This window comes from Octodon degus, unplaced genomic scaffold (genome assembly GCF_000260255.1).
Source record: "Octodon degus isolate 3935 unplaced genomic scaffold, OctDeg1.0 scaffold00252, whole genome shotgun sequence".
NCBI lineage: Eukaryota > Metazoa > Chordata > Mammalia > Rodentia > Octodontidae > Octodon > Octodon degus.
The window spans coordinates 1,349,612-1,360,121 of NW_004524828.1; the positions used below are offsets into that span (position 1 = coordinate 1,349,612).

Here is a 10,510-nt window from a genome sequence, read left to right on the forward strand (position 1 = left end):
GAGGAAGAGGAAGAAGAAGAAGAAGAAGAAGAAGAAGAAGAAGAAGAAGAAGAAGAAGAAGAAGAAGAAGAAGGAGAAATAGTGAAGGAGGAGGAGGAAGAGAGGGAAGAGAAGGAAAAAGACCTTCAATTACTATAGAAACTCTTTTCTGTGACAGAACTGACCTTCTCTGTACAGATGCCCAAAGAGAATGGGACTCACTCTGGTCTATTAATCAGAAACAAATTATGAAAGAATGTAGCTGGACTGGTTGACACTCTCCTGTCTTGGGAGACTCAGTAACAGCCTAGTAACAATGTCCTCTTCATGGGTAATGAACAGCCATGACAAATGGGGCAGAGAAACTATTTATTTGCATATGCAAATTCCCACACAAGGGAAACATGTACAAACAAGTGTCATTGTAAGGTGGATTAGGCAAACAACGCTTTCTTTTTAGGACATTCTGCAGCCCAGAACATTAGTCAGCACAATTAAACCAGTCTCCATGGAGACTAATGAAATTTCACCATGGTATGAGTTAAATTAGATAGCTAGTTTTGTGTTTCCACAATCCAACTTGAAATCCATTATTGTTTCAGAACAATACAGCAATTGTGCCTAGCTGATCTTTGCCAGCTCAACAAGCTCCTAAGTTGACAATTTGCATATGTTAATATAATTAAGCACTAATTACATGAAACTTGTACATATTCACATGCACTTTCCCTGGGCGCTTCTCAGTTTGAACCTTCGCCAAGTCTTTAACCCTTAAAATGTTCTGAGGGTTAAAAAAAAATCTCTCTACCTCTCTGCCTCTAGATACAGCCCTTAGGCAGACACAGAGAGTCTCCTTGCTTATAAACACAAAGCTTACCCTGGCTTCTCATATTTCTAACAACAATGACAGAAAATGTTTTGTAAGTGTGCTAGAGACCAGGGATAGGGAAAATGAAGAGGGAAAAGGATTAGTCTTTAAAGGTTCATAACAAGTATCTTCTCAAAGGGAAGCAATTGCATTCATTCCAAGAAAATGCTAGAAAGAATTTGTTCTCATTGACATTGTCAAACCTTGGGAGATGAAAATGGTTTGACAACAGCAAAAATAGCAAGTAGAAAAGGGGAAAGGAGTCAGCAGCACTTAATGAGCTTTACATAAATATATGCAGAGGCAATTAAGCAATGTTAATTACTATGACAACAGTTAATTGAATATAATTAGATATTTTAAGCCACTGAATAAAGCATAGTTAAGATTAATTTTATTGAGATTAACTGTAAATAAGGATAGATTAACTCTGTGTTTTGACAGGCATAAAAAGTAGTTCTGCAAATTAAGCAGGAGCATGGCCACTAGTCCAAAAATCATATATTATTTTAATGTCACACCTTAAAATCATCTCCTCAATAAACATGACTTTTCAAACCCAAATAGACAGGAATCTTGAAGAAAAACAAACAGCTTGCAGAGATTAAAGAGCCTTTTGTCCTTTTTCATGTGCATTTCTTTTAACAGACTAAATTAAGCGAGTCTGGTGTACGTTTTTTAGGAAGGAACATTTCACACTGAATGGAAAAAATGTTCTATCACATATGAAATTCGTGCAGCTGTGCGGAACTTGGTCCAGATGGTTTAAGACTATAAAACATGACCAAATGATGGACAGTAGGCCTTCCCAAGATTATATGATAAAGTCACAATCTTTTATTTTGATCCCCCCATTTCTGCTTTGTGTCATTTCCAAGCAAATCACATAATGTTTTTCATAGCTGTGTTTTTCCAAAGGGGTAAAACAAAATGACCCTACTAAGTGCTAGAAATAAAATCTAAAAGAGAATTGAAGAAGGCCTCATTTAACAGACATCAGCTAAGTCACTCAGCCACAAAATGCCATGATAGCCATGACAACAGTGTATACAAATAACACCACTTGCATATTACTATCACAAACAATGGTTTCTGAAATTACTTGTTAGAAAAATGTTGCTAAATGAAAATCTGTCTCCCCCAATATTTTTACACCAAACTAATTCATGCACATTCTTTAAGAAAATTAACACAGTCCTTGAGGATGCTGAACAAATCACTAATAAGAAAGGAGCTTCAATTGATTTTGAAATAAATCAATAGGTGATTAACATAATATTTTAAAAGCAGCAATATATATAAACACATATATTATATTTTCAATACATTTTAGCTATAATTGAACAAGGGCTTTACACTATTGAGTCTGGCTCTATACTACCTCACAACTTCTTTAGGATTCCTTTAGTCTTTCTAACGAAAATCCTAAAATGGTCTGTGAAACAAGACTACTACGACAAGCCATTCTGCAGTGAAAGATTTTAAATCATCCAGCCTCTTCTAATAGACTTGAGACTTATTGAGGTAGAAACCATAAAAAATGAAGAAGGGAAATTTAATCCCTGAAATATTGATTTGCACATTAATATCATATAGGCAGAGGGCAATTTGGCTTCGTGGAAATGACACATTGTCGACCCTTGGTGAAGTCAGAGCCAATCTAACTGCTGAACATGTCTGAATCTCAAGAGTTATTAAGGGCTTCCCTTCTTGCCTTTATGACTTTTCTTCAGCCTACCAATGCAATCTTAAATGTATTATCTTTAAGAAATAATTGTAAAACCTCAGGGGTTTTCCAGTTAATGGAAGGGAGGCCAAACCACATCAGATTCTGAAATGCAACATTAAACCCTTGCAATCAACAAAACCACCTCAATTCTCATCCATCCAATGCAGGATCTAATATTGTTATTAGAGATAATCAAATTTCATTGTGTAAATTTAGGCTCATGGTCAGAATGGAAGCAGTAAATTCTGCAATATTAAACAGCAATTTTCTTTGCCTCCTTATGTTTTCCTTTTTTAGTGCAGATCTTTGAAAATAATCCAACTAGCTCAAAATTAATGAACAGATCTGGCCTCATCTGCTAAAAACTGCAAAAGATTACAATAGAGCTGAACAGGGTTTCTTCATTTTAAACTTCACGTGGCAACTTTCACTTAACAGACCCAGAGCCCACTCACCCCACAGCTGGTGCTATTGCTTTGACTTACACAGCTGGTTTACCTGACCTTTCTTTGTTTCTTGGGTACATTTCAGTTTTCAGATTTATGGTATTTGCCCCATATTTCATTGACCCTATCTTCATTGCTATAAAAAATGAAAACACTTGAATATAGGTTTACTTTTTTAAATACAAAAGCAGCCAGCTGTTAAATAAACACACAGTGATATTCTTCAACAGTTTATGTCATAAATATTAACACCATTTAAAAATAACTGTATAAAACTTATGATCCCCACACTGATACCAGGTGCAAGAGGTTAAAACAGCTGGCTAGCCATCTTTTATTTTTGTGTGCCTTCCTGCTGATTGAAACCGAAAACCTTGAAAACTATCAAATATTCCCTTAAGAATTGTTTTTTCAAGGATGAGGAAGGAGATAAGAAAACCTTCATTCTCTTTAATATGCTCTTCAGTGAAGAAAAACTATCACAATCATAGAGGTAGCAAAATAATCCAAAATACCTTTTCTGTTTTATTTAAGCCCCATGCTTTCCAACAATGTCTATAAACAATTGCTTTTAGTCTTCAATTAGTAAAGGAAGGAAGAAAGAGAGAAAAAAAAGAAAGAAAGAAAAAAGAAGAAAGAAAGAAAGAAAGAAAGAAAGTCTAAGCTTGCTCTGTCACTTTTGCCAGCAAATAGAAAGTAAAACAAGTGTTGATGGCACCGAGAGTGTTACCTACCCGGGCTGTGTTTTTGCATTGCTCTCAATGGAAGCGATCGATGCCCGTGTCACTGTCGCGTCCCAATCGCAGCCAAGTCTCAGCCTTAATCTAAGCAACACCCGAAAAGGCAGCGGCAGCCGCAGCCTCTCCTTCACTCTTCCATCCATCCACCCAACTAAAAATATAATTCTACATATGAGCTTTAACCATTCCACGTTTATAGGGATCAAGCCACTGAAAATCCAGGAGAACACAATAAAAAAAAAAAAAAAAAACCCTCCTGTCTCTTGTCTCTCTCTCCTCTCCCACTCTCTCTCTTCTTCTCTCCTCTCTGTCTCTCCTTTTGCCATCTACATGATCCTTGATTAAACATGGAACAGAGTTAATAAAGGGGGGGGGGCTCAAGGAGAGGAAATGCAACTGTCAGAAATCGGGATGGCCAGATTTCCTGGTGAACCTGCTTCTCTCTGAGTCAGTGTCAATCCACCATCTTCAGCCAGTGAACTTGTCTTTAGGTTTTTGTTTGGTTTGTTGGGGGGGGGTGTTGTTGTGTGTATGCTTTTTTTGGAAGGGGGGAGGGGTAAGGAAAGGTGGGGGCCGGAGGTGGGGGGGCAGGGAGAACGTGTGTGTCTGTAAGTGTGTTGAGTGTGTGTCCGTGAATGTAGTGGTCGGGGTGGGGTGGGGGGTCCGTGTTTGCGATCTGAACCTTTGGTACCTACAAGGAGGGTGTCTCACCGAACGGTAGCTAAAACCTCACCAGAACCGTGCGGAAGTGGGAAGTCGCGGCCGAAAGCGCCTGCCAGAGCCTCTTCTCTCGGCCGGACCCCGGCCCGAGCAGCCAAAAGGAGCCCCCCGCCCGGACTGCAGGTAACAAAAGAAATACCAACCAGTGCACCGACTTCTGGGGAAGGGGGCAGGATGGAACCTTCGGTAACTTGGTCATCGGCAGAGAAACTTTATACAATTCCATAAGATATTTTATTTTTCTCAGCTAGAAATCGGAAAGAATGGAGGAATGGGGGGGGGGTAGAAGTAGAAAAAAGGCGAGACCCGGCGCATTCCAGCCCTTTCCCCTTAGCTGCTCAGGCCGGAAGGAACGTTTGATGCCGGCCGAAGCGAAAGAGGTGAAGTTCATTTGTAGACATGGAAGCCTTTGGGGGTGGGGGGGGGACGAGAATGATTCAGTTCTTACAGCCGGCCACGGCCCCTGCACACACACACACACACACACACACACTCCACTTGCCCTTTGCCAAAAAGCAAGGTTCTCCACGGCCAGCCGCGGGCGTCTGTCTAACGCACAGCCGCCGGCGAACGCGCCCCTAGCGAGCCGCGGCGCCTCCCGGTCCCCAGGCTCCCGCCGGGCGCTCCCGCCTCCTAACGGACCTGCCTTTCGCTCGCCCGGGCCCGCGCAGCACAGAGCTGGAGCTGCCGTCCGCGGCGCCCGCAGCCCCTGCTCGGCGGGCCGCATCTTCCAGCGCCTCAGCCCCGCGCGCCCGGCCTCCCGGAACCTCTGCTCGGGGCGCACGGACGCGCGGGCCTCCGCCAGCCCCGCGCGCCAAGCGCCCTTCGGGGAACTTGAGAAGGGAAAAGGGGTGGGGGTAAAGGGAGGAAGAAAAAGGAGGCAGCCAAAGGTGCGGGGGAGGGTAAATCGGGGCGAGAGGGCGAGGGGGCTCCGAGCCCCACCGACCAACGTCCAAACTTTTGGAGGGTGGGTGCAGAGGAAGACTCATCCCGATGGGGTGCTGGGACCTAGGGCAAGCGGGGACCCCTGGCAGTGCCTGCGCCGCTGCAGAGCTGACAGCTTCCCCGGCCGGCCACGAGAGCGCCCCAGACTCGCGGTGAAGCCAGAACCCGAAAAGACAGGAAAAGAAGGAGAGAAAACTGCTGGGCTAAATGTGGATGATCCGCCACATGATCCAAAAGTTCAATCCCGAAAAACGTAGCCCCGCAAAGAAAGTGGAAAATGAGGTCCTTCGGTGCCCTCGCCCTCCCTCAGTAGAGCAAATCCTTGAGCCAAAAAAGGGGGAAAGAGATAGAAAAGGGGGGCAGAGCGGAAGAGATGGTCGGGATGAAGGGATGTGTGCGAGAGCGAGCAAGCGAGGGGCAGAGAGGGAGAGAGGCGGAGAGGGAGAGGGAGAGAGAGGGAGCGAAATATCAAAGATTGTGCAAGATCAGGCTGGAAAGATAATCGATACTCGACCTAAATTTAACACAAACTACTCAATAAAAGTTAAAGAAAAAACTTACTTTCCATTTCCCCTGCAGTTCCTACTCGATCTTCGCCTTTTTTTGTTTTGCTTTTATTTTACTTACAGCTGATCACATCCAAGTAAAACGAGAGGGTTCATTAAAAAATAAAAAAAATAAAAAAAATAATCCTCGAACTTTATTGGGTGAAAATAAAAACGCTGGAGCAGAAAGTGGGGGGCATGGAGCGGTCCTCGGGGGTCCAGGCGGAGTTAAAGCATGTGCCGACCGCGGTCTCGCTGTTTGGTTGTGAAGGGGTTGGGAAAAGGAGGAAAGGAAATGAAAATCCGATATGTCTTTATTCTGCTAATTATTATCGTTTTAGCCCTGTTTAAAAAAATGGCTGATTAAGTTGAGTGCGCATGTCTTTGTGTGTCTATTCCCGATATGCACTCTGGGAATGAGAGAGGAGAGTGAGGGAGAGGGAGAGGGAGGGGGGGAGAGGTGTAATTAGTGAGGTGATCAACATTCCCCAGACTGCAAATGACGCGCAGCCGGGACTGAGAGCAGCCCGGGAGCCTCGCGACTTCCAAGGCTCGGAGCTAGCGCTAAGGCTGGAGCCCGGGACTAGGCGACCGCGGAGAGGACAGGGGATGGGGACCTCCGGGGCTCGCACCCCACGCTCCCCTGCGCTCAACTCCCAAACTTCATTAAACACACACACACACACACACACACACACACACACACACACACACACGCCCAAAGAGTGGAAAAATATAAAACAGAAATACTATCAAAGCAATGGCCTTTCACCATTCGAGATTTTTTAAAAATTTATTTTAATGAGGTAAAGTAATTACGATCGGACCAGAGATTTGTTTATTGGGAAGCTTTAAGCAGAAATATGAGTTAGGATAATGAAGAGCTTTCCTCTGCCCAGTTGACTGTACTAGGAAGTTGAACGCACTTTAATGGCAAGCTGTGGGGGCCTGAGCAAATATGCAGATGTATGTAAATAGAGGGTGCCTGGCTCCGTGCAAACCCTGCTCAGCCCAGCCTATTTCAAAGGAGGAATTACTCTCTGCATCCTCAGGCATTCTATTGAAACTTGTACCTTTTTCTTAGACAGGAGAGAGAAGCCAGGGCAAGAGAGATGGAAATGGTTAGTTTAGTCAAAGTAAACTTCCAAATGAGAGAGCAAGCGATGATTGCAAGGATGGTACTAGGGGTACAATACTAGCCTCTATGTAATAATCTTGAACATTTTATCAGAATTGCATAAGTTCAATGTAATAGCTTTAAGAAGACTTTGGGAAAAAAAAAAAAACCTTTCATCTTTAGAGTCTGTTGAGTTATCTTTCTTGAACCACATTATGATGAATTTTAAAACCCCACTACAGATCTCATTAGAATGAAATATACTTGGTATTTTCTGGTGCAAAATTTAAGGTGGCTGATTCTCATTTGAAAATCTAATTATCTCTTTCCAGTATTACAGATGTGAATATGAGTGACACTTTCATTAAAAGATAATTAACTAAAACTTGGAATAGACATACTTTTAAATACCCCCTACTGAATATGGAATATATATATATATATATATGTGTGTGTGTGTGTGTGTGCATATGCATTGCTATTCAGATAGCATCTTTATGTACTGCTACACCAGTGGTCACAGGCAGACATCACTTATGTAATATTTCGCAAACAGGACTTCTGGAGAGAAGGCAAGAATGGCAAATCAAATGAGCTAAAAACAGGAAATGCTTGCAATGTCCAGCTTCCTGGACAGGTGAGGCAAGAGTCCCTTTGGGCTGACAAGCCTTTGAAGTTCTGTATTGCCAGGATCTGCTCCAAAACCTTGTCTTAGGCCTTACATGTCAAACCTACCAAATACCAACAGTAAGGTTTCCAGCACAAGTACTTGAAACTACAGGGGCTGCTAACATACATCTTTCTGGGCCTAAAACCTTGTGCTATCAGGGGAAATTTTGGAAAATTCTAGGCCTGATGCAGATGGAATTAAAAACCCATCCAAACACCTGATAGGATAAAAGCATAGTGCTCAAAACAACAAAACTAGGCCCAGCTCAGGGAAGCTTGTTGCCTTCAGCAACTAGCTAAGGTTACAACGAAAGTCCAGAGGCTTGCTGCAGAGAATAAAACCTAGACATGGTCTTTATTAAGAGAAAAAAGCATATCAGCACCTTAGGAATCTGCAGTCAGTATACGTAGTAGTGTTTTAGAAACCAGTGCTACTAAACATTAACAGGAAATTATCTACCTCTCCAAAGAGATCTCTCCATTTCAAACTTCTTTGGGCAAAAATCTGTTCAAAGTGGAAGGCTTTCTAAGATTTTAAAGTTACTTTACTTATAGCCCCACTTTCACACAGCAACTCTATCGCCAATTTGTAGCAGTATCTGATTGCATCCTAGTGGAGTTTATCCGTGTGCCTTAAGAAACATACATGCACACAAGGGTAAAATTTAAATTCTCTGTAACTTGCAAGTGAAAAAGGTGTTTATGTAGCGTTACTGTTTACTGAAAAACACCCCAGAGAGCAAACATTCTGACTGTAAAAAAAAAAAAAATAAATAAGTAAAATTATTTGAGGTGTGTGTATGGGGAGGAGGAGAGGGGGGTTTAAGGAGACTGAAGGGAAATGAAGGCAGGGAAACTTTCAGGTTCAAATCAGAAAAGATCAAGCCCTTTCCTGGAGAGGGCTGCATGTACAAGCTCACTGATGGAAAAACCATTTCCTGTGATTTCAGATGGGTAAATGCCTATGATGAAGGAAACACCTGAGAACAATAAGTCTGTTTCAGGCTCAGGTGAAGAAAGGGGTCTGCTTCTGCCGTGGAAGAATAGGGAAATGATCAGTTAACTCTCAGGTTATTTCTTTTTCCTTTTCTCCCTGAAACATCATCAATAATATTAATGTTATTAATGTCAAAACAACAAACGTCAAATCAGGAAAGCTACTTTTAAAATTTGGCGGCTATCTCCTCTGAAAGTCTACCTTTTCCATCTTTTAATGGACAATCTCTCTCTTTCTCTCTCTCTCTCTCTCTCTCTCTCTCTCTCTCTCTCTCTCTCTCTCTCTCTTTCTGTGCGTGTGTGTGTGTGTGCCTGTGTGTAGTTGTGGGGGCGATTATTGAATTCCAAGAAAACAAAAAGAGAGAGGATTTGTGCGTGCGTGTGTGTGTGTGTGTGTGTGTGTGTGTGTGTACCCTCTTGCAATCCTTCCTTCATCTGGAGAGTATTCCCTTTTTAAGGCATATGTGCATGTGTGTTTTGCTTTTAATCATGTCTCTGGTCTTCTTTCCCCTCATTGCCAAGAGGAGAGGCTGGGGGTGAGGGTCGGGGTTAATGGGCTAAGGGGATGGGCCAGAGAGGGACGAGCTCAGAGTCAAGAGTTTCCTCCAGGGCTTGGCCCTGAGCGCCCCGCGCGGAGGGCTGCGGGTTAGGATCGCCGGGTCTGCCCTGCGCAGGGTGGGCCCGGCGGCGCGGAGCGCGTTGCCGCGGGCAGGGGCGCGGCGAGGCGGAGGAGTCCAGCCCGCGGGCTGCTTCGGGGCGCCGGCGCGCGTTGCACAGCTCCACCCGGCTGATCTTCTCCCCCGCGCGGTCCTTATAGGTCTCTCGCAAAGGGAAACCCAGCTGGTCCTCTCTGGTCTCTGCGGACCCCTTGCCGTCCACCTTTGACCCTGACTCCCAATCCACTCCACTCCCCGCCCCCATGCAGCGGTCCTTAAACTCTGTGCTAACCCTCCTCAGTTCGCCGGGATCGCATCTCGGGCTGGCTGGCGGGCTTTCTTTCTTTCTTTCTTTCTTTCTTTCTTTCTTTCTTTCTTTCTTTCTTTCTTCTTTCTTAAAATTTCAAAGTGAAACAAGAACATTCTCTAGACCCTCGTCTACACTGTGCTAAGTGACCTCAGCCCAATGAAGTCAACTCCAGAGCACTTGGACCCTGACACTAAGCCCCAGCTGGGTGGAGAACCTAAAGGAGATGCCAGGTAGTTAGGTGCTGAGTGTCTCAGACAAGCAATAAGTAACACTGAGACAAAAGATAATTTCCCCTTCTTCACTCTTTCCTCCGCACCTTTCATTTCCCAAATCTGCGGGAGGAGAGTCTGGGCTTTACAATTGGTTTAATGAGACTTAAGCTGTCTGTCTGTTCTCTCCTTTCTCTGTCCTACCCTCACTAGTTCACTTATAAATACCCCACCGCCTTCTCCCTCGCGTCCCTGTAGCTCAAGGCCAACTCCAGCCCAAGGGAAAAGGCTTCTCAGTCTTTTGACCGCGCTTCCGGGGTCTATAGATGAGCTCAGTTTGAAACGAGGTATTACAAGATTTCAGCGTTAGGAAGCCTTTATATCACCACAGATACTCTCAGAGCCTCGGCCCCCCTCCTCCTATCCTTTTTTTGTTGGGTCTTCAAAACCCGGGGGCTATTTAACAAAGGAGTGTGTTAACTAACATTTTTGTTTAACTCAGCATCTCCTTCCGAAACACACTTAAACTTGATACCAACGACTGTCATTTTTAAGTGTGTGTGTGTGTGTGTGTGTGTGTG

General features: G+C 43.9%; 1 protein-coding gene and 1 long non-coding RNA gene across 2 annotated transcripts in view; one reads left to right on the plus strand and one right to left on the minus strand.

Moving 5' to 3' along the window:
* Zfhx4 (zinc finger homeobox 4) overlaps positions 1–6,362 on the minus strand; it is a 187,414-nt gene extending 181,052 nt beyond the window's left edge. Inside the window, 1 exon segment of the mRNA XM_023706341.1 lies at positions 5,989–6,362. The gene's annotated coding sequence lies outside the window, so the exon portion shown is untranslated.
* LOC111813990 overlaps positions 4,380–10,510 on the plus strand; it is a 73,636-nt gene continuing 67,505 nt past the window's right edge. The window contains exon 1 of the long non-coding RNA XR_002819086.1: positions 4,380–4,605. This is a non-coding gene — a long non-coding RNA (uncharacterized LOC111813990). The remainder of the gene's footprint in view (positions 4,606–10,510) is intronic.